The sequence below is a fragment of the Orcinus orca genome, chromosome 14 (assembly GCF_937001465.1).
Source record: "Orcinus orca chromosome 14, mOrcOrc1.1, whole genome shotgun sequence".
Lineage (NCBI taxonomy): Eukaryota > Metazoa > Chordata > Mammalia > Artiodactyla > Delphinidae > Orcinus > Orcinus orca.
In genome coordinates, this window is record NC_064572.1 from 89,638,354 (window position 1) to 89,665,641 (window position 27,288).

The 27,288-nt window shown below is 56.9% G+C and overlaps 1 protein-coding gene across 2 annotated transcripts in view; it reads right to left on the bottom strand.

The window, feature by feature from the left end:
• Positions 1–27,288, bottom strand: part of BNIP3 (BCL2 interacting protein 3) — a 547,174-nt gene that overhangs the window by 350,374 nt on the left and 169,512 nt on the right. The gene's annotated exons all lie outside the window — the stretch shown is intronic.

Genomic DNA, 27,288 nt, shown 5'->3' on the forward strand with positions numbered 1-27,288 from the left:
GTCCGCCGGCCAGGTCAGAGGCGGTGAGGCCCTCGCGGCTCCTGCCGGGCCCGGAACGGCCACTTTCTGTTTTGTGAGCCGGGAGCCAGACTAGAACCCTCGCTGGCCCCGCCTGGGCCTCGTCTCCAAGTCCCTCTTGGAGTCACACAAGGATCTAGCCAAGAGCTCCAGGACCCAGCGCTAAAGAGCTAGGGGACCCCGCGTGTAGCCCCACATGGCGTGAAACGTGTGAAGGAGGTCAAAGGCCCGCTCTTTGCCGGACAGACTACGTGGATGCATTTTGGAAATGACAAATATCAAATCCTTCCAGAAACGGTCGCCGGAGGTCCGCCCCGCCGATGCCCAAGGCGTGCCGATGCGCAACCCCGAGCGCCCGCCTGAACCGCGGGGGGAAGCCGTGGCTGTGAGCCGAAGGACAGGCCGCACCAGGCTCCTCTCTGGGAAGCCCCTGCCGCCCCAGGCCCACGGGCTCCGGGGGCTCAGCCCCCCTCCAGGGCGGGATCTGCCCCAGGGCGGTGAGACAGCCTGTCCTAGCTTCCCCCAGTGCCAGGCTCACCCCACCCCGAGCCAGGCCTGGCTACCTGCTCACTCCATAACGGGGAAAGCTGAGGGGATCCAGGCCGCTTGGAGTGGGTTCCCCAGGAAAGAGGGTCCCTCTCGCGGGAGGGAGGGAAGGCGGCTGGGCATGCAGGAGCAACGCTCGACTCCTGACGGACCCGCCACTCTCGGGTCAAGGCCACGTGTCACCCCACACCAGGTGGTCCTGGAGATAGACCGCAGGCTCTGCTGTGTGCCCCATGTGTCTGGCTAGTCCCCGGTCCTCTGAGCACACCTGGACAGGTGGGGGCAGGGCCCGGGGCAGCGCCTGGTCTCATCTGATCAGACTCTCTTGCACCTGGGGACACAGTGGCCAGGAGGGGTCAGTCCTGCCTGAGGACGCAGGACTGCTGTGACAGCCCAGGGTGTGGGTGGAAAGAAAGACCGTCTCCATCTGGCCATCGCTGGCTGAGGTCGCGTGGAATCAGCTGCTGAGCTGGCTGCTCCTTGCAGGCAGGGACAGGGCAGGGCACATGGCAGGTGACACCCTGGGTGACAACTCGATGGGGAGGCCTGGAGATCCAGGCCCTGGGGCCATGTAGAGCACACGGTCACAAAGGCGCCCCAGCTCATGGCCATTTGACTAAAGAAGGAACAATCTGGAAGAAAAAAGGCTGGCCCAGAGGGGAGGGTGTCTGCGGCTCAGGCCTCCTGTCTTTGGGCCCAGGGGATGCTCTGTGAAAGGGGGGCTTTTGATGATGGGGGGTCACCCGGCCAGGCCGCACACCCACACCACCATCGTACCCTGAGAGCACCTGGACCGAGCTGACCTGTGCTCTGGCCGTTCCTGCCGGCCTGGGGGCCTGGGGTTGGAAAGGCATGTTGGCACCTGTGGGGAGAGACTCTGGCCCTGCCCCCTCCCCACATCCCAGCCCTCCCCTCGGCCGCCCTCATCCCAGTGCCCCAGATCCTGCTTCTGGAAATACACTTGCAATTAAATCAAAAGGCCCAAGCGCTGCCTGGAGAGCCAAGCGGTGGTTACACAACCCTCATCCCCGTGGCTCCCAGCGGCCCAGAAAACACACGTGCCGCCCAGGCCGTGCTCTGGTCCTGGTTGCAGCCTCCCGGATGGGGCGAGCATGGGCTCCAGGAAGTGTGGGTCCAACCCAGGCACCCTCCCTGCTGGAAGGCAGGAGGAGGGCAGGGAGCTGGTGTGGCTCCGGGACCTGGTTGCCCTCTGCCCTCTGCCCTCTGCTTGCAGGTCCCTCAGGGCTTCATGTGGGAGGACACAGCCCCTTCCCCGGTCTGGCTAACAGACACAGTGTGTGCAGCACAAGGTGACCTGACAAGCGGCCGCCCGTTTCCAGGCCGAGTCTTGAGGGAGACAGTCGTGCTGAGCAGAGCAGCATTGCCTGAGGGTGGGCTCCAGGACGGGAGGGGCAGCCAGACTGTGGGCTGGATTCTCAGGGCTGGGAGAGGGGTGACAGCCCCCTGGGACGTGCCCGGAGAGGCTGGTGGCGGCTCAGGCACGGGGGCAGCCCCAGGGATCAGGGCCCCCACTGGAACAAGGCTGAGAGCTGGCCAGCCCGCAGGGTCCCCAAGTCCGGACTCGCTGGCCACCGGCCACCAGGAGGGGCTGCAGCAGGAGTGGCGGCACCAGCCTGGGGCAGGGCTCTCTGGGCCGTTGGACCCTCTGCTGCCCCTGCCCCAGGCCCGCTCCTGCCTCCTGGGCAATGGCTGGGAGTGACCAGGCCGCGTCACAGCTGAGAGGCTCTGGCAGAGCTGGTGCTGGCCGCCTGCCCTGGGCAACAGGACACTTCCGGGGCAGGAGGTGTTTACGGCCCTTTGACCAAGAGGAGCCCAGCCAGGCCCTGTTGTGTGGCCCAGGCCCAGCACCGGGCCCTCCTCCCTGCCCCGCCCCCTCCGGCCCCTTTCTTTGCTAAGTGTCCACAAGATGAAAACTCAGAGGGTTCTCCTGGCATTGGCTTTCCCTTAAAAACAACGTGTGCTGCCTTTTCCAGTGAGGGAGCTGATTTGTCAGTACAGTGGAACATCTGCAAAACCAGACGTCACTCGTACATCCATAGACGAAGGGACCGTGGTGAGCACACTAGCCACGCCCTTCTAGCCTGTCCCCAGGACTCCTCTCGCCCATTCTGTGCCGGCTTTAGCGGTAGACAGGGTCCCTGTCACAGTCGTGCCCTGGCAGGGAAACCAACGTGCAGACCTGCGAGAGACCAGGCACCAACAGGGATGAACCGGGTGTGCAGGGGCCGCCGTCCAGCCGGGCTGGCTACAGGGCGGGCGGCCCAGCTGAGGACGGGACATTTAAAAACATCTGTTTGTATAAAGGAGGCAGCAGTGGGGATATCTGGGGAGAGTGTTCTGGGCAGAGGGCAAAGCAAGTACAGAGGCCCTGGGGCAGGAGATGGTTCGTGGCAGGAGCAGAAAGGGCCAGTGAGTGAAGCCCTTGAGTTGGGCAAGCCTGGGGAGGCTGGGATCCCTGCGGGCCTCAGAGGCCCAGACAGGGGGCGGGTGTTTGGGGCAGGCAGGTTGGGGGGGGGGGCAGGGATGTGCAGGGGCCCGGCATGTAGAGGGTGTCCGTAGCAGGGTGCAAACCTGACATTCTGTGGTTTAACTTTCAGCAGCCCTTCCTGCCCTGGGGGGGAGGGGGCTGCCAAGTTTGTCTCCAGGGGAAACTGCTTATTTGTTTAGGAAGATATGTTAACGGACCTTTCATTTCTAAAAGGAAAATTCCAGGGCTTAGTCTGGACCGGAATCAAAACAGAGTCAAAGTGTCCCCCCCCCAAGAAGGAGGCACTCTGGAAGTAAAGCTATTAGGTGACGCCCCCCCCCCCCCCCCACAAACCTTGGCCCTGCAGCAGGGGAGGGAGAGGGAGAAGGCTGGACCACGAGGTAAGGGGTAAATCGGACCTGGTTTTCACTTAATTTCTCTGGTGGCTGGAGAGGTTAAGTACTTTCACTTTAGACATTTGAATTATTTTATGTAAATTGTTTTATCCTAGTCTTTCCCCATTTTCCATTGGGATATTTGTCTTTTTTATTAATTTTGGAAATCCTCGTCTGTCACAAATATTTTTTCCGATTTGTCACTTGGCATTTAATTTTTCAAAGATATTTGTATATATAAAAATGTTCAAATTGTATGCCCTCAAATTTATCCATATTTTCCTTTCATGACTATTCTTTGGGTTAATACTTAGAAAGCTCTTACCAAATTTAAAACTGGTGCAGTGCCTCCGTGCGCCTTTTTAATCTATACCATGATTTTCTTCTTTATTTGCTTCTCTAATCCATCTGGAATTTATGTGGGTACTTGGCTAGGGATATAAGTTTATTTTTCTCTCCAGATAATTAACCAATTATCCTGTCAGTGTTTGTTGAACATTCACTATGTAAGAGTTCTCCTGCTTGGTCTGGTACTTTGACTAAGACTTAATAAAGGGGGTGACTCAGAGACGTGGGCAGGGTTTAAGGCAACAGAGAGGGACTGAGCCTTGCCCAGGAGTGTGGAACTGGGGGGTTCTGGACCTGAAGCTGCACAGACAGTGTCACAGGGCCCCCACAGGGCAGCTGTTTGCAGAGACCCTGCAGGGTCCTGCCCCTGGGGAAGAGACACAGCCAGTCCAGAGCAAACTGGCTGAGCCCGTCAGGAAAGAATTCCCTGGCCTCTCTCTCCTCCCACATCCCCCCTGGCAGGTGGAGGAGTTCTCAAAGGCAGAGGGAAACCTCTGCAGTCCCACCCCTCAGGGGGGATCTCCTCAGCCCCTCCCCCGGGGTGGTCACCAGATTGCCACCTCTCCTCTCGAAGCCCTGGGGCCAAGGGGGCCCGACCTGCTGGGCAGGCAAGTAAGGAGCAGACCGGGTCTAACTCAAACTGCTGTCAGCCCCGCCCAGCTCCATCCTCCCCTGGACGGACCAGTCCAGCCCTCACTCCTCTGTCTAGAAGGTAATGTCTAGTGGAAGGGACGTCACCTGGATATCACCGGTTCTTTCATGCACAGTGTTAAGCTTGTAACCAACCATTACCAAACATGGAAGAGGCAAGAAAACAGGACCCACAATTAGGAGGAAAAAGTAGACAATAAAAGTGGACCCGAAGATGGATGCTAGAGCTAGCAGACAAGGACTTTAAAAGAACTGTGATGAGTGTATTGCAGAAAACTGAGGAAAAGATGAATAAATAAGCAGATGAAAAACGGAAAATTTCACCAGAGAATTGAAGTCTTAAAATATGATTTAAATTATAAAAAGACATCAATGGACGTTTAATAACTACAATAGTCAATCAAGGGCTTTAACAGCAGAACACAGGATTGGTGAACTGGAGGGCAGGTCAATGGAAAATACCCAAACTGAAGCACAGAGAATGAAAACAGAGAAACATGGAACATGCTCAAAAGTTCTAACGTACTTAGAGTTCCTGAAAGAGAGGAGAGAGAATGAGGCAGAAGCAAAGTGCAAAGAGATAATGACCTAGAATTTGCCAGAACCGATGAAAGACATCAACCCATGAATTCAAGAGGCCCTGCAAACCCCAGGCAGAAAAATAAGGAAATGATTAACTCCAGGAAAATATTAGGTTGTATAACAAAGGGAATACAATCAAATGACATTTCATGGCTCGAGTCTGAATGGCATTGACCTAATCTAATAACACAGCCATCCATTTTGATTTAATAAAAAATTGTGATAAATTCCATAGAAGTGGGGGAAGAGAAGTTCATGGGTCTGTGTGGGGCAGAGGCAAAGGGAGAATTTACCTTCATCTTCCAAACCAGGGAGCTGATAGAGAACACCTAGAACTGAACAATCAAGCCATGGTAGGTAAGTATGTTGTTTAGAGGTGGATTGGCAAATAGCTGGGGGGATCTCTAAAAAGAGCTGAAGGCAGTGACCCCTGGGGAGCAGCGAGAGGAGAGGGTTATGCGTTATATAACCCCAGACGGGCTTGACGTTTAAGGTTGATAATGAATGTTCATCGACAGAGGAATGGATAAAGATGATGTGCTACATACACACAGTGGAATACTACTCACCCATAAAAAGGAAGAAAATAATGCCATCTGCAGCAACATGGATGGACTAGAGATGATCATACTAAGTGAAGTAAGTCAGACAGAGAAAGACAAATACCATATGATATCACTTATATGTGGAATCTAAAATATGACGCGAATGAACTTATCTATGAAACAGAAACAGACCCACAGACGTAGAGAACAGACTTGTGGTTGCCAAGAGGGAGAAAGGGTGGGGGAGGGGTGGAATGGGAGGTTGGGATTAGCGGATGCAAACCAGTATATAGAGAATGGATAAACAACAAGCTCTTACTGTGTAGCACAGGGAGCTATAGTCAATATCCTGTACTGAACTATATTCAATATTCAATTATGATAAACCATAATGGAAAAGAACATGAAAAATAATGTATATGTATATGTATAACTGAATCACTTTGCTGTACAGCAGAAATTAACACAACGTTGTAAATCAACTATACTCCAAGAAAATAAATTTTAAAAATTAAGGTTAATGAATATTAAGTATTATCAAATGCCTTCTGTGGTGTCTATTGATAATCAGATTATCATATTTCTAATTTAATCTATTGATATGATTAAATTATTAACACAATTTAGATTGTATAATTTTAACTCATCCTTGCCTACAATGGATAAAATTAATGCACTCAATGTATTGTTAATTTACGATAGTGACTGAACTTAATTTGCTGAGAATTTATTCGGACTTCTATATTTGTGTTCATAATTGACGTTGTATCATAAGGGTTTTCTTGTAAAGCTATCTTTGCTAAGTCTTAGTATCAAGGTTAAATTAGAGGTATAAAATTAATATTTCATTAATTATCAGTTGATAGCCTATATATGCACGTGTATATATATACGGCATTGAAAATATCTGTTCCTTGAAATTATAGAATAAATTCGCCCACAAGGTTGTGTTGATCTGGTGCCACTTGTGCGAATAACTCCTTGGCAAAAGCCTTTCAGTTTAGTCCGTGGTTATTCATCTATTAAAGTTTTCAAGTTTCCTAGTGAGACAATTTTGGAAAAGCACGTTTTCCTAGAAAATTGTCCCTTTCTTCGAGGTGTACAAACATTGTAATAGTGTTGTGCATGAGTTCACTTATTGTTTTTACGCTACTGTGGTTTTTTTAAGAATTGTTTTGACGTTTAATTCTGTTTTGCAATCAACTACAATTATTTAGGCTAATTCCAGGTGTAATTGATTTCAGAACTCACTACAGATCGTTCCAATTTCAGGACGTCCCCCGTGCCCTTCGTCTCCTTGGGCAGAGGAAGGCACCTCCTCTGCCTGTTCCATCGCACAGTCCCACTCCTCCAGTTCGCTTTCATTCCTCTGAGATCTTGCTTCTGCTTTCTTTCGGTCCGGCAACACTTTTCGTTCTACCTGATGTTCGGGCAGCTGCTCTCTTTTTACAAAGCGTATCTTATCCCACTGAGACTTCTCATTTGTCCTCTTGTTTCCTCAGTACGTTTATTCTTGATTCTTAATGAAAGTACAAAGCAGACACTTTCAAATATACACTCTTCTCTATTTGAAAATATTTTGTAAAATGTGTTTTCCGTTTTCATCTTGGTTGCTATGTTCTCTATCTCTCAGGATGGAGGACTGTTTTTACAGGGCCCAAGTGGGTGTATGCACATGGGTGCGTGTGTATATATGTGTGCACACACGTGTGGGTTACACATGGGCATGCATGTGTGCACAAGTGTGAACACACGTGTGTATGTGAACATGAATGCACGTGTGCACATGTGTATGGGTGTGGGTATGCATGTCCGTTTGCCCATGTATTTGTGTATGTTTGCATATGTGAGTGTGAGTGTGTGTGTGTGTACAGCCTGAGTGTGTTTCTTGTCTGTCACCCTGGAGAGGCCGGAGGCCCCGTGCCCTGGTGAAGGTAGACATCCATGTGTGGAAGCTGGGGTGTGTGGTGCCCCCGGCCGCCCTGCCATCTGCTGGCCCTTCACCCCACGTGGAGGCCACCGGCCATCGTCCCCCTTGAGAACCGGATCCAGGTGACCCCTGGCAGCGGGCCTGAGCGCCATGGCCCCAGGGTCGGCTGCACCCATCACAGACCAGGGGCGGAGGGGAAGAGCCCCCAAGCCGGCCTCCAGTGGGCTGTGCCCTGGGAACTCCAGTCCCAGAGAGGACGCAGGCAGGTGGGTGCCTGGGCTGGGACCTCGGAGCCCAGCTGCTGCCTGTGTCCGGAGGGAGTGCGTGTCCCACAGTTGCTCTGTGCCCTCCCGGGTGTGTGAGAGCGCACTGCTATCGATAAGCCATTTACAGCCGTGGAAAGGGGAGAGGTCGGCTGCCGGCCCCGTGGCATTTTGGCGGAAGAGATTCATCGGCAGCGACCTTCGCGTTTGTCAGCCGCCCACGTGTTCCAGAAGCCTGGCCTGCCTGACGTGGTCACGGCCGTGGGGGTCCTCCCCGACTGGGAGGAACTGGGGGCTGCGGTTGGTTCCTCCCGTGACCCAGGTGCCTGGGAACCGGGGACCCTCCTGGACGCCCACCCTCATGCTGGCAGCCAAGCCCCCCGTCTCTAACAGGCACCCCACCCCACTCTCACCCCGCCACCTCCCTCTCGATAACACCTGGTGCCGGGCCCTCTGCTCTGCCCCGCCAGCCGGGGTCCACCCACTGCCCCTCCCGCCCCCACCTGGGGCCCTCTCCTCCTGGCCCCGGGGGTCTCAGGCCTCACCGCCTCAGCCTGGCGCACAGCAGGGGCCTGTCGGTGGAGCTGTGGTGAGGGGGTCCTGTGTCCTGTCACCATCCTGCTAGTGTGGGCTGACCTGCTCCCTCCTACATGACCTGGGAGACCCCTGCCCCTTCCAGAGCCTGAGGCCGCTGAGGGGTCAGGAGAAGCCCCTGAGCTCCGAAAGGAGTTGGAACCACCTGCTTCCTGGAAGCCTCTGGGTGGATCCACCCAGAGGGTGTGGGAATCCCGTGGACACCCAGGATGCTGGAGGGCCGGGCAGGCCTGTCCAGGATGGCTGTGTGGCCAGGGGCCACGTCCATGTCCAGGGCGTGCTAATTCACTAATGTGCGGGCCCTGGTCGCCCCAATCCACCTGCCTCTTGCTCAGAGGCAGCCTGGGACGGAGGTCCCTGACGACCAGCCCGGTAATCCCTGCAAAGCCACCAGATGCCCCCATCACCGGGCACAGCGAGCTGTCCAGATGGCCTCGGCTATTTTTAGGTCTGGAGTGGCCACCGGGGCCTGGGGACGTCCCTCCTTCCTTAGCAGGTGGAGACGCACCTGCTCAGGGCTCCCTTGGCCTCCGGGGTCCCAAGGGTGGGTCCGGGAGCCACAGATCCACAGCCGCAGAGCTGGGGACAAGCGGAAGCCAGGCAGGGAAGGGGCCCAGCCAAGGAGCCTGGACGCACAGCAGGGCCCCTTGCTGAATCCCCACATCAGCCCGAGGCCAAGCAGGAGAGGCTCCACCGGGCCGGCCCCAGGGGCGCTGAGTGATGGGGGTGCTGGGGGCCCTGGGCTTCTGCCCGCCAGGAGGACCCGGGAAGCTGAGTCCCACGTCACTGTGTCCATGCGGGAACGGCCTCCGGGGGCCACTCCGCGCGCCCACCGCGTCCTGGGCCTGGGCAGGTGAGGCCGGAGGAAGGAGCAAGGGTGGGCCCAGCTCCAGGCCTCCCCCCGCCGTTGCCGAGGGTCCTGCCCCACGGAGCAAGGCCGGCCGCGTGGCTCTGAGCCTGGCAGGTCCACCTGGTCCCGGGTCTCTGAGCTATTTCTCGGGCTCCTCAGAGGCACGGAAGGAGAGTGTGCGTCACGTCACGGGTCTGGGAAACGTCCTCCTGGAGGCCCGCAGCGGGCAGGTGTGGCGCCAGAGACAGGCCCAGCCTCGGGTGTTGGAACGGCACCCGGCCACGGCCGCAGACCCCTCGACCTGCTACCCGATGAAACAGAGCCAGGAGGGCCCCACCCACCCAGACTCCACCAGTCGCAGCCACAGGCCACGGCCGGTCCAGGCAGGCCTCCGGGAGCCCCAGCCCAAGACCCCCGCCTGTTGGCTGTGGGATCCCCCCACCCTGGGGCCTGGGCTGGGTCAGAGCCTGAGCCCAGCACTGCCTGACCCCAGTGCCTGTCCCCTGACCCCCCCCCACCAGCCCTCCCCCAGGGGCCCGGGGCCTGGTGCCAGAGAGCGGAGTCAGAAGCCAGAGCGGCCAAGCTGGCGAGTGCAGAGCCCTGGCCTCACAGCATGTCCGCGTGCAGGCTAGGCGGGCCCCAGCCTGGGGGCCGCAAGGAGAGAGGAGCACAGGGTGAGACGGAGGGCAGGGGGCCCCTCGGCCTCAACCAGCAGTTACTCCTCCAGCTAAAATCCAAGCAGGATGAGCTGCCGGGGAGAGCGGCCCCAGGGTCTCCTGAGCACAGAGCCTCACCCCGCAGACAGTCCCCATCCGTGCGACCCTGAGACGCGAGAGCCCTGCCCCGGCACCTGCAGGGAGCTGGGTCCTGCCAGTGGGTCAGAGGCCTCCCCGGGCTGGGGAGGGGCAGTGGCGGAGCCTTGGGGTGGGCTGCGGCTGCAGTCGCAGGCAGTTGCCCAGATCAGGATGAGGGCCCCGCCCTGAGCAAGCAGGGCCGGAGAACAGGAGAAGCTCCCCAGGAAACGCCTGCCCTGGGAGCGCTCGCGAGGGCTGGGCCGGGCTGGAAGGAGTCCAGACCAGACCAGAGCCAAGACGAGCCCCCAGGGCCCCGGGCAGCGATGGGAGGTGGTGCCCCTCCAGAGCTCCGAGCCCTGCCCGCCAAGCTACATTTTATCTACAATTCTTGTAGCTACATTAACCAATGAGAGTGCACACCCTTCCCGCTGTCTGGCAGCTGTGGAGCCCAGAGCGACCTTCCTGTCTCAAGTGTACATGGAACACTCAGGAAAAGTAACTGCACGTTACAACACGGAATATACCAACCAGTTTCCATGAGATGATACCACATAAACCATGTTTCCTGGCCATAACACAATCAGTTAGAATGGAAAACAATATTTAAAAAATAATCTTAATGATTTAAGACAGTAAAAATAATCTTTTACAATCTCCATTTATTTGGAAAATAAAATACACACTTCCAAACGATGCCTAGGTGAAGGCATAAAGGAAACTAGAGACACTTGGAACTGGCTAACGGTGAGGATACTCCGTGTCGTGCGTGTCGTGTGTGGGGCCACCCGTATGCGGCATATTGCAAAGCGGGGCCAGGGGAGGCTGTGTAGCCTTAAAAGAAGAAAAGAAAAAAAATAAAAGAGGCAAGTATGCAACTTAAATCAGAAAAAGAATAAGAGGCTAAAACTGATAAAAGGAGGAGGAAAAGGCACAGATATGAGCAGAAATCAATAAAATAGAAAATGAAAGGCACAGTGGGGAGAATCAGAGATGAAAGCTGGCTGGTGACTGGACAGACAAAAGCAAGAGAGAAAGAGAGAGGCAGACAGACAGACAGCCAAATTGACATTAGGAATGGAAAGGGGAAAGCATCTAACATACACAGAAGTTTTAAAAGATAAAAATATCGTGAACCACTCAACTTGAAATCTTATTCAAAATGAACAAATTCCCAGAAAATTATGACTTCAAAAAATTGATTCAAGAGGAAAGAGAAGACAAAATATTTCTATGACGTTTAAGGACGTTTAACCATTAGTGGAAAATATCGCTACAAGAAAACTCACTGATGGGATTATACAGATGTGTTCTACCAAACTTCCAAGGAATGACTTTTCCAGTCTTACACAAACTTACACAAAAGGGTAGACAAAGGGGGAAATATCCCGAAATTATTCTGAGGCCAGCATAACTTTTAAAACAAAACCGTACGAGAATAGTACAAGAAGCATATTTTAGTCCAGTCTCACTGTTAAGTAAGGATGTAAAAAGCCTAAACAAATTATTAGCATTAGCACACTGTACACTGTATATTTTTAAAAAGTGGTGATACACACACACACACACACTTAGGTACGTATAATAAAAACCAAGCGGCCCAACATGAAAATGGGCGGAGGGCACGAACAGCTGAAAAGAAGCAGAGAGGGGAATACGGTGACCCCGGACCACGCCGAGGAAGGGCCTTTCTCATCTCCCTACGGGAAACGCAAACTAGCAAAAGTCAGGAAGTCTGACCAGATCCAGTGCTGGAATGCTATGTTCCAAAAGGAACTCTTCCAGAGCATCGCTGGGAGCGTACCTTGGCACAGCCTGTTCGGGAAGCATCTCGGCATCTCCTGTAAAGTTGAATATTCATAAAGCTTTGAGCCGGCAAACTGACTTCTCGACACACGCTGCTCCCTGGACGCCGGGGCTGCCTCCCTCGGGCCTTTCTCCGCGCGGCCCCTTCTCAGCAAGGTTCCCTGGCACCTCCCATCCACACCCCCCAACCTGTGTCTTCGTTTTCTCCAAAGCCGTGTCACCGTCCAGAACACCAGGGCCTCCTGTGTATTTCCTTTGTCTGCCATCTCCTCCAGGATGGTGCTCTGTGGGGTTGGGTGTGTCTGCCACGCTCTCTGCCGCGCTCTGAGCCCAGGGCAGTGCCCGGCATGTGCTGGACACACAGTACGTGTTTGGTGAATAAAGGAACGAGTGAGGGGACAGGGCAGTGAAGCACGTAACGCAGGGCCCTGGCCTGGCCTATTGGCCACCTACGGCAGGCACACCCAGAATATTTCGGGGCCCAGGGAAAGGGTCAGTGGAGGCCACACCTCACACACCACATGTCCAAGCCTTAGGAGGTTTTCATCACTCTGCGGTGTGGGGACTTGCCAACTCCCATGTCCACATCTCCTGCAAACAGCCAGGGGCCTGGGGCGCCACTCAGGCATAGGGCAGCCCCTGGAGACAGACCCGGGGAGGGACTCACACAGGCCCTGGAGGTGAGCTCGGGACTGTGGTGCAGGCGTGTGTTCTAGAGGTGGGACACGGCTCTGCGTGGACTCCTCATCCGTGGGCAGGGGTGAAGCGGGCACCCTGGCACTGCGACGGGCACAGGGGTCCCATGGGATCTTGTTGAAATGCGGTCCTTATGTGGGGCCCTGGAGGGGCCTGAGGTGCTGCGTTTCTAACGAGCTCCCAGGTGATGGCGTGGGGCCGGGAGCAGGGCTCCTGTCCTGATGCCTGGGGACAGTTCTCAGTACTGGACTCGACTGGCACAGACCCGGCCCAGCCGGGATGGGAGGAGGTGCGTGGGGGGCCTCGTGCTCCTGGGGGCCTAGCCGTGCCTCTCGGGAAGGACTCAGAGGGAAGCCAGCTGTCCAGGCGGCCAGGAAATGAAGTGCTCAGGAGAGAAGGAAGCTAAGGGGGAATTGCGGGAGGTGGCCCTACGGCGTCAGGGAAACCTGCCGAGAGGGGGGCTCGGGGAGAGCAGGCCATAGGACAGAGAGGGGGGCTGCCCTGCCTCGCGCAGCGGCCAGTCCCCCCCACCTGTCCTGGTGTCCCTGGGTCCCGGTGTCCCCATGTCCCGGCGTGCCGAGGTCCCGGGCCACACGGCTTTCCTCTCCTCCGGACTGGGCACCTCCATCCACCTGCTCCCCCTCCCCGCTCAGGCCCCAACTCTGGGACCACCTAATTCAGTCGCTAAGGCCCTGCTGCCCAGGACCCCAGACAGCGAGGGCACCTCTGGGGAGACCCCGTTGCGGCAGCCTCACCCCAGTGAGGGCGGCTCCCTGCCTTGGCGGCCCTCGAGGGGCCTCACCCCGAGCTCTTGGGTTCCTGTCCCTCTGGCAGGACCCGGGTGACGCTCAGCCGTGTTCCTCTCTCTAAGGAGAAGCGAGAGCTCCTGACAATGGAGCTGCCAGCCTCAGACAGGCTGGACTTGGTCAAGAAACGGCTAAATATGTTGCCAGGGCCTGGGAGGGGCCCCCTGGCCTGGGAGGCCAGCAGACGACTCCAGGATCAAAGCAAGAAGCCCATTTAGCTCGGCAAACCTCGGATTTGCAGCGGAGATAATTGTATCAGCGGCCTGGAGCCCAGAGCCAACGAGGTTTACGCTGAGAGTGTTGCGGGAGGTGTGCCCTGTGCATCCCCCCAGCCCGTCCAGGGGGCACGACCCACTCCTGGTCAGAACGTGCTTTTCCCTAAGGGGAGACGCTGAGCCCAGGCCAGTGACGTCCAGTTCTTCTCACACCGCCCTCTTCGGGCTCCCTGGGAGCCCCCTGGCTGGTCGGCCCTGAGGTGGGAGCACACCCCAAGAGGGTCTCCTTGCGTCCTCAAGTGAGGGTCGCTCCGTGGGCCTTCCTGGAAGAGGAGGCTGGAGAGCTGGGAGCTGCAGGAGCCCAGACCCACTTGGCCTCGTCACCGACAAATCGGCGCTTCACCCGCCTCCACAAGGATCAAATCATGAGTAGCCACTGCAGCTGCTGCCCTTCGACACCCCCTGAAAGGAGCTCAGGGTGGAGACTGGGAAGGAGGCCCTCTGTGCTCTGGAGAAACCGGCAGAACAGGCCTTCAGATAGTTAGATATTTTCAGGAGAAGATTTTAGGAGCCCAATTCTAGCATCTTCTTGTATCTAGAAAAGCACTAAAATCCATGGTGACGTCTGCTCCTCGAGACTGGCAGTAACCTTCTGCAAAAGAAAAGCGCTTCCCTGCACGCACTCCCCCTTCACCAAATCACATCTGTACTGACCTCCCCCGCACCTTTTGGGGAAAGTTTCTCGGAGCTCTCTGAGATGCCGTCTCCTGGGCCATAGGCCTCATTTCGCCCCAAGCAGCTCTCACGTTGTACAATCCTTTTCTCAGCCAGCAGCCTCCACCCCCTCAGTGTGGAGCGGACCCTTCTCTGCCCCCCGAACCCCCGTGCGGGCTCTGCGAGCGGGAGGGGCTGGGTAGGCTGGGCTGGGGTCTCTCTGTCCGAGGCTCCAGGCCCTGCCCTCCATCCCCAGGGCTCCCAGGGTGGACAGAAGCCACAGTCCTGGATTTCCCCCAACATCCGGGCCTTGTGTGTGTGTCGCCCCCTGCCCCTGTTCAGTGCCCCCCACCTCCACTGGTTGCCCCTCCACCCCCAGGGCGGCAACAGCAGGGCCCGGCAAAGGCGGGCCCAACGGGGGCAGAACAGTCGCCCCTGCGGGTCCCAGGGGGCCTGCCGAAGCTTATCTGGGCCCACCCCGCACGTGCCCACCCCCACGTCAGGGCTGGGTCCTGGCGGCCTTACACCTATGGGGCGTCCCTTCCAGGTGCAGGCGTGTGACCAGCAGGTCCCACTGGATGAGTCTTACTTGGAACAGAGGACGGAAGCCTGCTCTCCTGCCCTGTTAGAACCTGGCAGCTTGTAACTCTCCAGGCCCCCAGGCTCCAGTGGCGCCAGAGGACAGAGGGGATGTGCAAATGGGGGGATGGAGGAGGTGGGGCTCTGTCCCCAGAGAAGCACCTCTGCCCAGCTCACAGCCCTGGAGCGGCCTCCAGGTGCTGGGCAGGGGAGGGGGCTGGGGGGAGGAAAGAGCGAGCTCAGCGTCATGTGGTGAGAGGCTTGGGGTCTCCCCGCCCCCGCTTCCTTGGAGGAAGGTCACCTCCTGAGCAGAGGGCAGCACAGTGCTGGGAGGAGACAGGCGAGGCTGGGCGCCTGGGCTCCACCTGGGAGCTTCTTCCCAGGGACCCTCGCTTTGCTGGCCGGAGACCTGGTGCATCGCAGCTCCGGCCAGGCCCAGGCTGGGCAATGCGTGTTGCGTAGGGTTATGCCTTCCTCAGCAGTCCTGGCTGGGGGACCCTGAGACGCGCTTGCTTCCGTCCAGGAGACGTCTTAGGTCCACCTTCTCTGCTGCTGCCCTGTTGAGAGTCTCCCGCAGTGACCTTGTACGCACGTCCCCCCCCATGTTTCCCCTGATCCTCGGCCCCACCAGGTACCCCGCCAGGCACCCCACCAGCGTGCCGTCTGGGGCTCCCTGGTGCTCACAGGGCGCTAGTGGGGGGCTTTGGTGTCACTGTGCTGCACTGGGTCCCAGGAGGATGTGAGGACAGGGTCCCCGCCCTTACCCTGCTGCCCTGGGCTCCCGGAAGTCCACGCTCGCGTGTCCTCTGGCGCCTCTGCTGAGGGCACAGCCCTGGGTGGGGTGCGGGGGACACGAGGTGTGTAGGGCCCCTCAGCGCTCAGCTTCCTGTCCCGGGGACACCAGCGGGCATCCAGTGCAGCCCCGGGGAGGACGGCTGCACCTTGGGCTCACCCCTGTAAAGGGAGTAAAGCCCTCCCCTCAGGGCTCACCCCTCAGCACCTTGGGGCCTGCAGAGATGAGGACCCGGGCATCCCGGACTGCCCCTCGAGGGGCGTGGTCACCTTGGGCCAGCCGTCCTCCATGGAAAGGGCACCAAGCTCTCCTCGTCCAGCCAGAGACTCCGGGTCCCAGTCGTGAGACCCCGACGGCGGCTGCCCCCTGCCCGATGCCTGGGGGTGAGAGCGCTTGGCCCCCAAGGTCTGTGGGAGTTGCAGGCGCTGTCCAGTAGGGCTTCCCACCTGGGGACGGCGGCCACAGGCCCACCCTTCTGAGGACACACAGGCCGCTCCAGCGCTGCTCCTGGCCCCATCTCGTCCTGGCCCCTGAACCTCGATGACAAGGCCTGCGTGGTGCTACCCGGCCCCTCCCCACTCACCCACACCAGCGCACGGCCCGTCCCAGCGGGCCTGGCGTCCTCTGGCCCGCAGCCTTGCTTGGGCCTGGGGCCCCTCCCCGTCGGCCTCCTTCTTGTTGGGCTGAGCCTGCTGTGAAGGGGCGGCCTGGAGGCCCCCTCAAGACTGCCTTACTCCCCTCCCCTGAGCCTGGGGGGAGGACAGCGACCCCGCAGGCCCCCCCACTCACCCCGCCGGTGTCCCTGAGGCCTGTCCCTGCCTGTGCTGGCCGCCCAGCCGCTGACCCCAGCCGTGGGCACCACGCCTGGCCTGGCCTCAGGTGCCCCAGCCGGGGGCCAGCTGTCCCTGCTCTGCTCTAGGGCTCGAGCCTCATCCCCTGCTGCAGAGGCTCCCCCTCCGTTCAGCTGGCCAGGCTGACGCCCCCAGCGCAGGGCTGGACTGTCTTCTGTCTGAGAAGGGCCGAAGCCATTTCCCCTGACGGTTATCCGGCCACTGCTTCCTTCAACGGGGCCGTCTCTCTTGCCTCTACTTGTTTTAAATTTTTTAATTGAAATGATTTGCTTTAAAAGTAACACCAGTTTATTATAAAAGTCTGGTACATGCATGAAACAGAAGGAAGAAAACATGCTCCCATGGCCCCATTGCCCAGCCCACACTCCCAAGCGCCCTGGCAGTATTTCATGCCCACGTGTGTTGTCACCCAAGAGTGGACACAGTACACAGATGGCACAATTCACTGTTTAACGGGTTCTTCTCTGGTCGTAAAGGTGATACACGCACATTACAGAAGACTGGATGCCTCAGAAAGGTGCTGTGCCCTGGAGCCCCCGCTCCGTGCCTGCAACCACATGCGCTTCTCTGGGGTCTTCTTAGGGGCTGTGCTTTGAGATCATTCCACAAGCCAGATCAGCGTAAAAGTATCCGTTGTCCCTGGTGGAGGAAAAATGAGGAGGAGATCGCTGTCAGGTAACCTACACTTGTGGCCTTTTGTTCTCTATGAATAAAAATAAATACATGCTTCAAGGAGAGGTTTCGTGACACAGGAAGGCGTCCTTCACAGCCTTTGGCAAGAGCAGGACACCACTCTTGACACACGCATGCTTTTGAGGAGGGGGCGGTCTGCTCGTTTGGGCTTCTGCCACCAGGGTCTCAACCACATGAAAAGTTCCACTGCTGCTGGGATGGGAGGCTGGCACTGAGCCACGTGGTTTGTCCAACAGGCAGGGAGAGGTCTGAACTCCGGGGGTGGGGACGGGGGGGAAGATATGCAGAAACGCACCTCCCAGAGCTGGGCCCAGGCTAGGGGCCGGCAACCGGGCACCGGGCGACCTTGCTCTGGCTGCAAAGTCTGCACCAGACACACAGCTACAGACCCTCATCGGGGGGCATGGGGTTCACGCTGCTTCATTTCTCATTTGGCCAAAGCGCATCTTAAGGACGCTTGACAGCGTTACGTACCCTATCACCATCATTACCACCGTCTTGTGTATACGGATGTGCAATGAAGGCTTTGGTTTTACCGGCACTAAACGTTATCATTACTTTCTCCCTTGGGGGAGCGCACGGGCCGTGTTTGCGTGTCTGACGGGCAGTGGCTCGGTTTTTGCAGCATTTTGAGGCAAACTGGGTCTGGGGTCCTGTCCTAGCAGTGCTGCCCAGCGTCTCCTCGAGAGGACTTGACAGGTGGCCGTCCTGCCGGCAGAGGCCCTGGGCCGCCGGCCCCCGTTGCGCTGCGGATGCCGTGCAGTTTGTCCCGGCCCTGCCCCTGAACTGACTGCCGCCCCTTGAAAGGCCTGCTGAGCCTCCTGTTACTCACTCGCAGCATCTTCCCGGACGAGTCTGCTGGTCCCCAGACTCTCCGGCCACCGCCCCGCTGGCCCTCTGTGCCTCTTTCTGCCTGTGCGCCAAGGGTTTTTCCCGTGAAGCCTGCTGCCCCGATTCTGCCGCCTGCGGGTCTTCATCCCCTGACGCGAGCCCCAGCCCCTCTTGTCACGTCTGGAATAAACTCCCACGTTGCGTGGGGCAGGGCCTCCCCCATCCTAGAGTAAATGTCGAAGAGTTTTCTTCTTCCTCCAGAAGATCGTCTTCAGATGTGGTGGCTCTTCTGCGTCTTCAGATGTGGTGGCTCTTCTGCGTCTTCAGAATGATGCTTCTGTTCCTGTTTTACACTCTTCTTCCGTAGTCCCGTTAGTCCCTCATTCAGCCAGGGCTGACTGTCCACCCAGACCGCCCTCGTGAGGTGAGGGGGGCCGCAGAGCCTGCTCCTCCTGTCACGGGTCCCCCTCCCCATGTCCATCCCCCTGGCGTGGCGCTGGTGGTCCCGTCGTTCCAGGCTGTGACGGTCGCTTCCCCGTGGTCACCCCCGCAGCCTCCCAGCACCTGCTGAGCCTGTGGCTCCATCTGGTCCAGGCCCATCAGCTGCACCTTCTCCCGGGCCTGAGCTGGCTGTGGGCAGGCCTGGCGCTGCTTCTCTGCAGGGCGACTCGATGTTCTTGACAACGATCGAGCCTCTGATCTTCCCCTGCAGTCGCCAAGAGTCTCCCACACGAGCGTGTCAGTCTGTGAGCAGGTGGGTGCTTGGCGTCTCTGCGGAGACTGAGGCTTTCACACCCCAGGAAACCTGCCCTGGTCTGGGGGCTGGGCCTGCACCAGGGAGAAGCCTGGGCGCGGGTGGGGGGGATGCTTACCCACTCAGCATCTACTCTGTCCACCTTTTTGTGGTCGAATAAAGCTCAGATACAGAAAACCACACCACGAAGACACGAGGTTGGGTGAGAATAAACTGAGCATCCTTATAACCATAGCCGTAGCCAAAGCAGAACTCGGCCAGCCGCCCCCAAAGCCCCTGTAAGTGCCCTGCCCCCAAAGCAGAGCCCCAGCCCCCAGAGTGACCACTGGTTTCCCCGACACTGACAGTCAACTGCCCGTGTTTCTCTGGAGCTTTGGCCCCAAGTGTGCACATGCCATAGTTCAGTCCTGCCCATCCAAGAGATCCGTCAGACGCAGGTCCAGTCCCTCTGGCACGTCTCGAGGGGGGTGACCGTCCCTCCAGAGGCGTGTAGGTCTGCTGTCGCCCTTTCCCTGATGTGAACAGCCGTGGGGCCTGACGCCCAGATCCACTCACCCACGGGAGTTGCAAAATGGTGACGTTTGGATTCTGTCTTTGCCCTTCAGTCCTGAGTCGACACACTTTTATAAAAAGTCACTTCCCCTCATCTACCATTTGGTTGCCTCGTGGTCCAGTTCACAGAGAAAAGGCAGGAAAAATGCTGGATACTTTCCCTTTATCTACCAGCTCTCAGGATAATGAATTTGTTCATGTCATCTTCCCAAGATGACCAACCAGATTATAGATCGTTCGGTTTTACGTAAACATTATCAACTAATGTATTTGATGGGGTGCGTCAATTGCAACGATTCCATCTTTTGAATGTCAGGTCGATCCATGTTTGGTCAGCGGGAGCCCAGTCAGGTGACCCCTGCGTCCTTCTGACATGATGCTCGTGGGCTCAGCAGCGTCACTCTGCTGCCCAGTCAGGTGGCCCCTGCGTCCTTCTGGTACGATGCTCGTGGGCTCAGCAGCGTCACTCTGCTGTGACTAGACGTCCCAGGCCCTTCTTTGCATTTCCTCTCCCACCTTGGTAATCGGCCGTTTCTCCAAGAACCCCTGGCTTCCTTGTTACTGCGCTGATCACTGTTTCTAAACCTCTTCAGATGCCAATCTCAGGACCACAAGGTTGGGGTTTTTGTTTATTTTTTGTTGTTTCAGTTCTGTATTAGGTCTGTACTTCCTTCTTTCCACACTGAAGATCTTTGTTCTCAAGGAAACGGGAGATGATACATTCAACATCACTGAAATATCCCACAATTACTAACTGACTTTATTCCAAGTTGTACATACAACGGTGTCCCAATAGCAAAATACCACAATCGCCTTATAATTACTGAGAAGAGTTTTTATAAATGTTTGCTATGCTGTTCCCTGTTTTCTAATTGCGTGACCTCACCATTAATACTGAGCCCTCTCCTACTTCACCCCCTCTTAATCTTAGTTCCGTGTAATGATATCTGTAATGTCCACCACTGGTCCTTATATCACCAGTGCTGTTCTAGTTATTTTGATCGTCTGGAGCTTGGTAAGGGCTCAAGCGGAAGTAGTTCCTGAGTTCTCGTATGTTGATAACAGTTTCCTTGTAGAGTTTAACACTTGAAAGTCAGTTTTGCTGGGTATGAAAACCCTTGTCTCACATTTTCTTCCGTTGAGTATCTTAAGTACGTTACCCAATTTTCTCCTGGCAAGCAATATTGTTTTTTACAGAAAGTCTGATGACAACCTGATCGTCTCTCCCTCGTAAGTCACTGGCTCTTCTGGACCAGGTGGCTGAGGTATCTTTCTTTTCCTTTAAGCCCCAGTTGCTTTACTGGACCGTGTCTTGGCTCTGGCATTTGGGGCAATGCTCTCGGGTGCATGGCGTGCTGTTCTGAACATAAGTGCTTATTCTGCTCTTCGTTTCCGTTTTCTTCTTCAGGAACTCCTATTGATCCTCTTTGCCCGTCTTCAATCTTCGTCTGATTCTTCCCAATAGTTTTTTTTTTTTTTTTAAGATGTTGGGGGTAGGAGTTTTTATTAATTAATAAATTTATTATTTTTGCTGTGTTGGGTCTTCGTTTCTGTGCGAGGGCTTTCTCTAGTTGTGGCGAGCGGGCGACACTCTTCATCACAGTGCGCGGGCCTCTCTTGTTGCGGAGCACAGGCTCCAGACACGCAGGCTCAGTAGTTGTGGCGCACTGGCCCAGCCGCTCCGCGGCATGTGGGATCCTCCCAGACCAGGGCTCGAACCCGTGTCCCCTGCATTAGCAGGAAGATTCTCAACCACTGCGCCACCAGGGAGGCCCCCTTCCCAATAGTTTTAACCCCTTTCTTTTGTTCTTTCTCATTTATTTTCCCCTCTCTTCGCCTTCTACTCCTCTTAAGGTATTATCTGTGCTAATTCACTCTCATGTTCCTTTTCATTTAGTCTTCATTCCTGACATGAATTCTTCACTTTTATTTCTAATTCTGTCCTGAGTTCTGACACCTCACTTCTGAGTTCTTCTAATTCTGATTTATGTTATTCTTTCATGTCGTGTATGTATAATTTTCTTAACATCTTTTAACTGGTTTGAAGTAGAAGTTTTCAATGTTATCTGTACTGTGGGCATACCTTTCTAGTATCCTTTCATTTTCTGTAGGAATGTCATTGTGCTCCTTATTTAATTTCTTCTCAAAATAGCATTATGTTGGCTATTGCCTTGATAGTTGGCTATTGCCTTGATAGTTTTTAGTGCTCGCTTGTATGTTAAGTTATGGACTCAGGAAACAGTGGTTTTTAAACTTTCTAAACTCCACGGAGCTCTCTGCTCTCGCTTCTGTGTAGCACGCAGACAGGGCTTCTCTTTCCCCGCTCGCACCTGGACGTCCTCGTCCTTCATCTCCGCGGTCCCTATGTTGCTCAATGTTGTTTTCACCCCCAGAGGTCCCCTCGGTGTGCGACCCTGTCCTGGGAGGGAGCCCTGGCAGTTCTGAGGGTGACAGCGGCCGGGCCATGGCAGCTCCTGACTGTCGTGTCCCAACATCCTGCCCACACCTGCTACTGGAACTGGCAAACCTCCTCTCACCTCCAGCTACCCCTCCCCAGGGGCTCTGTGTTCCCCAGGGCGGACCTGTGGGCTGTTTGGGGTTCTCCTGCTCACAGGTTTGTCAGGTGCCCCATTGCCTCCCTCTCTGTGTGCCTACGTGATGCCTGCATTCTCGTGGCTGGTATTTTGCGGCAGGGATGAGGGAAGGGCCAGGGATGGGGGCTCCCAGGTGCCAGAAATAGGGATGATGTTCCCACCCCTGGGCCTGGAGGGAACAGGGGCAAGTGGTGTCCTCTGAGCTCAGTGAGGGGCCGTCATAGGATTGGGGATAACTCCCAGCATGCTCTGTGCTACCCTTCCTCCTGGGCTGGTATTTTCAGGCTCAGGAATCGTTTTCCCCTAATTCTGTTGCATATGTGTCCGTGGGTTGTGCTTTCTAATGGCTCTGCCTGTCTCTGGTGGGAATTTAGAGAGAGTCCAATGCTGGGCTGCCACCACCGCTGTGCTTCCCACGTCCCTTCAGCCCCTGGGGCCCTGTCAGATTCCTTCCTCCTGCTTGGGCCCTCAGGTGGGAGACAGTTGTTTCATCTGCTTCATCATTTACCCTCTGTGTTAGCTCTGCTCCTCGTAGAAGAAGATGCCAAGATGAAATTAGACATGAAGGAAGTTTCATTGAGGGAAATACCGTGAAGGATGAAGGAAAGAAAGCTGGATAAAAGCGGGAGAGAGGGCTTCCCTGGTGGCGCAGTGGTTGAGAGTCCGCCTGCCGATGCAGGGGACGCGGGTTCGTGCCCCGGTCCGGGAAGATCCCACATGCCGTGGAGCGGCTGGGCCCGTGAGCCATGGCCGCTGAGCCTGCGCGTCCGGAGCCTGTGCTCCACAACGGGAGAGGCCTCAGCGGTGGGAAAGGGAAATGAAGCAGACTGGGAAGGGTATTAGTCAGGGTTCTGCAGAGAAACAGAACCAAGAGGTTTGTGTGTATGTGTGTGTGTGTGTGTACATATATGTAGATAGATGTACATATAGATAAAGACAGAGAGAGAGATTTGTCATAAGTAGCTGTTTCACACAATTAGAGAGGTGAGCAAGTCCCAAGATTTATGGGAGAGTCGGCGGGCCGGAGACCCAGGGGCACCGATATTTTGTTCCAGGCCACGTCCGAAGCCCTGAGGACCAGGAGAGCCGATGGTGTGGTTCTCATCTGAAGGCCAACAGGCTCGAGACCCAGGAAGGTCAGACGCCCCAGTTCAAAGCCCGTTGAGCAGAAAGAATTCTCCCTTCCTTGTGGGAGGGTCATCCTTTTTGTTCCATTTGGGACTTCAGGTGATTGGAAGAGGCCCACCCACACGAGGGAGTGCAATCTGCTTTTCTCAAAAAATGTTAACCTCATTCAAAAACACCCTCACAGCGACACCCAGCATAAATTAGACCAATACCTGGGAACCCCTGAGCCTGCTCAACTTGACACACACAATTAACCACCAGAGGAAGCACAGCCAGGCCGGTGGGGAGCCCTCCAGCCGACGTCCCCACTGGAGCGGCTCCCCACCTCCTGTGTCCTGCTTGTTACTGGTTGGGAACTGTCCGTGGGAAGAGCGGCCTTGGGTGAACGAGGAGGTGGACCCAGAGTCACAGCACCTGGGCCACCTCGAAGTGTAGGTCTGAGCCATGTGTTTTCATGGCCACCACCCCTCCTGACGAGATCTCAGTGTTGAGTCGTGGACTAGCCTCGGAGCTGCAGGGACTTTCTCGGATCCAAGTGAAAGAGACGCAAACCCAAACTTTAAGCCACAAGGGAAAGAGCTGTCCTGTATCCACGAGAAGCTCGTTCCAGGAAGGATGGCTGTGGACACACTGGGTCACCTGGCTCAGGTGCTGTCCTTGGGACACCACACCCTCGGCTTTCCCTCACTCTGCCCATGGCCTTGTGTCTCCCTCGTAGGGAGCCTTCTCCGTGAATCCAGGGAAAGTGAACACAAGCAGCTCCAGCCCACACTGTCCCAGGTCCCCTGAGCCCCCAGGGAAGGAGGGAGACCCTGGTCTCCAGGCCCCGCTGAGCACACCTCCAGAGGGCTGACAGACCCAGTCTGTATCAGGTGCATCTCCCTGGGCCAATCCTGGTGGGCTAAGGGGAGGGCAGCAGGGTCAGCGAGGCGTGGGGGTCCAGGCCCCCACTGCCAGGAGGGAGGCAAGTCCCTCCCCCGCCCTCCAGTCCACCTTGCGTCCTCCCCAAAGTGGACCAGACGTCCCTCCTCCATCTCTAATTTGGCCACCACTACCATTCACCCCTGAACTGAGGCAGCATTTGGGGTTGCTGAGAAAGCACGAACTTTGAAGATGGGTCAACTTGGGTGAGGACCCAGCTCTCATACTCACCAGCTGGTTGACCTTAGGCAGATTCTTGACCTCTCTGAGCCCCAGGTCCCAACAGCACCGGACCCTCCCTTCTCCAGCAGTGCTGGCGGTGCCATTGGGCATGGGTCACACCAGGTCTCAGGATGCGACTTGCTGTGGGCCACCTTGGGGACCGGGTGGGGCCTCCTCCGGCCTCCGGGGCACCCAGGGCTGCCTGCCTTCTCCCCTGGGAGCCTCATGAGTACCACAGCTCCCCCTTGGGGGAGCTCGCCTCCCTAGGGACAGAGGATGTCTCACGGTCCACTGAGGAGCCCCACCCCAAGTGGAGATGTGGCAGGTGGGAGTCTGGAGCCCTCGTTTGGGGCTGACAGAGGGGTCACTCAGCCTGGGACTGGTCAGGGCCACCTGGAGGCTAGTCTGCTAGAAGTTTCCAGGACCCTGGTCATTAGACGCTCACACAGAATCACATGTGGATGCTCAAATTTGCCATCCAGCTGGGACCAAAGTTTACACTTCGTCCAAGTGACATGGGCCTGCTTAACTCGGGGTGCAGGCACACGCGGTTACACAGACACGCATACGCACGCCCTCTGAGCCCCACGCCTGGCACCTCGTATGTGCCTAGTGAACAACCGTGCAGGTGACAGCCTGCTGATGAGTTTCCAGGGCAACGTGAATAAGGTGCCGATTTGATCTCAAAGGGAGGTGCTAAGGGACCCCACTCCTGGGGATTCGTGGGCCTAGAGACCCAGGGAGGCGGACTGGCCCAGGCCGCGTAGACGTGTCACCTTTCAGGTCACCCCTCAAGTGTTGCTTCTTCAGAAAGGCCACGCAGACCCCCATCCAGGTCACATCCCCTCGCGAGCATCCAGCACTCTCACCGTCTCACCTTTGTCACCTCTGCGATTCCTCACCCCGTTCCTGTCTCTGCGCTCTGGAGGGCGAGCCCCTGGGGGCAGGAGTGCGTCTGCCCCGCCCGCCCCGCCCTCCCCCTCCCCCGCGCCGGTTCCGGCCCCTCCTCATGGGCCGAACCACACACTGTGCAGGCGGTTAGTAGGGGTGGGACAGCAGGGGCTGCACCACTTGCTTCCTTCCGCCCAGGGCTTCCTGTCCAGGGGCCTGTGGAGGGCCAGCAGCTCGGACACTTGCGTGGAGGTGACCGGGAGGCCGGCGCCTTTGCCACTCAGTCTGTCCTACACACCCTGGCATGTGAGTTCACGCCACATGGCCGTTCCAGGAGCAAAGCCCTGAAAACGTCCCTGGAACCAAAGTAGTCAAGCTGGAAGCTGCACAAGAACTGCGCCGGGACCACGTTTCCCAGGTCCCTGCAGTGAGAGCTGCGTGGTGACCACAAGGTTCAGAAACACCGGAGCGGACAGGGCGCCGGGCAAGGGGTGCTTGCTCCCCTCTCGGACAGGAACTGGGTCACGGTTTTAAACCTTCTTCATAGAAATTCTGGGGAAAGTTCACAGAAAAGAACAGGGATGCTGAGATGAGCTTTAGACATAAAATGAACACCTCCAGCCAGGCCAAAGGTGGTTCAGCCCAGAAACATCCTCTGCTTTGAACCAAATAGAAAAAGCAGCAAAGCCCAAATTCAGCCACAGCCGCGCGAGAGTGCCACGTGGGCCCAGAGAAGCCGCTGTGCCAAAGCCCCGGCACAGGGACCCCGCCACCGCCAGAGGCTCGAGCAGAACCCACGAGCCCTGCGAGCTCGGCACCAGCAGCCGGGCCCCCCCTGGCCCCCCGCCCGTCCCTCCTGGAGTTGCACCATGACGGGCCCGCAGCGGGGACACGCCCTGCACTGGGGACAGTCTGTAGCGGGCACACGCCCTGCAGAGGGGGTGGGAGGGCATGTCTGGAGCTGGTTCTGTCAGGCTGGTCTGGCTTCTAAAGGCATCTGGGAGGACGTAGGCCCCAGAGCCCAGGGAAGCTGAGCGGATCTGAGGCCGGGATGAGGGTGCTAGGTCCTCCAGCCTTGCCCGAGGCCACACCCCGTCTGGGGCCTGTCTCCCCTAGGACAGATGACTGCAGGCTGGCGACTGGGGGTAAGGACACGGAGCTGCCCCGCTGGGCTGGAATGGGGGTGGGGCAGCCCGGTGCACAGAGTGAGCTGGGCGATGGGTCCAGGCCCTGGGTCAGCTCTGCTTTCCACACGGTCACCCTCAGCACTCTGGTCACTAGACGGCTGAAGCCGCCCCAGACCCTCACATGAGGGAGGCTCGGTCCCTCCGCGGGAGTGGAGAAGCTGCCCAGATGCCCCCGGCAGGCCTGGCCGCGTACCCCCTGGCCCCCTGCCTCCTCGGGACCGAGACTCCACCCCGGGCCACGTCTGACCCCACATACACTGGGGCCAGAGTGGGACCCATGCCTGAACCCCGGGGCTCACGGGGTTTGAGTTCTTGGAACTCCAACAAGGACTCACCCAGTGTCCGTCCTCTGGGTGCAGGGGGCTGGCTGTGGTCAGAGATGACGTCACAGAATGTCTCCCGCCGTCCCAGGAGACGTCCAGAGCAGGGGACACGGAGGGACAGAAGGCAGATCAGTGGTTGCTCAGGGCGGGGTGATTACTAAGGATACGGGTTTCTTTTTTGGGTTAACGAAAATGTTCTGAAAAGGACTGTGGAGATGACTACCTGTGAACACACCAAAATCATCAAATCGTTTGCTTCAAAGAGGTGAAGTGTGTGGGATGTGGATTATATCCCAAAAAAGCTGGTTTTCTTTCTTTTCTTTTTTGTTTTTAAAGGTAGTGTCCCAACAGAAAGAATTTTCTCAGCAGACGTTTCTAAGGGCCGGCACGGGCGAGGGCGGGACCCCAGGCCAGGACCCAGTCTGGGTGCCGGTGCGTGGGGAGGTTGTCCGCACACCCCGGAGTCCTCACCAGCCTGACCTGCCCCCGAGGGACCTGCCACAGACGCCAGGCCGCGCCGCCCTGGACTCACCTGGGGAAGGTGGCCGTCTCTGCTACGCGGCGGGGTGTGAGTCTCTGGACACTTGGTATGTCGGACATAAGGAGTCATGGAAATTTCCCACGATATTTAGGCCAAGATGAGTCAAAGGCAAAGGAAATCTTTTTTTAGATTTATCCCTTGTGATGATGATTTGAAAGGGCCATTGTTAAGGATCTGCCAGTTAACGTTT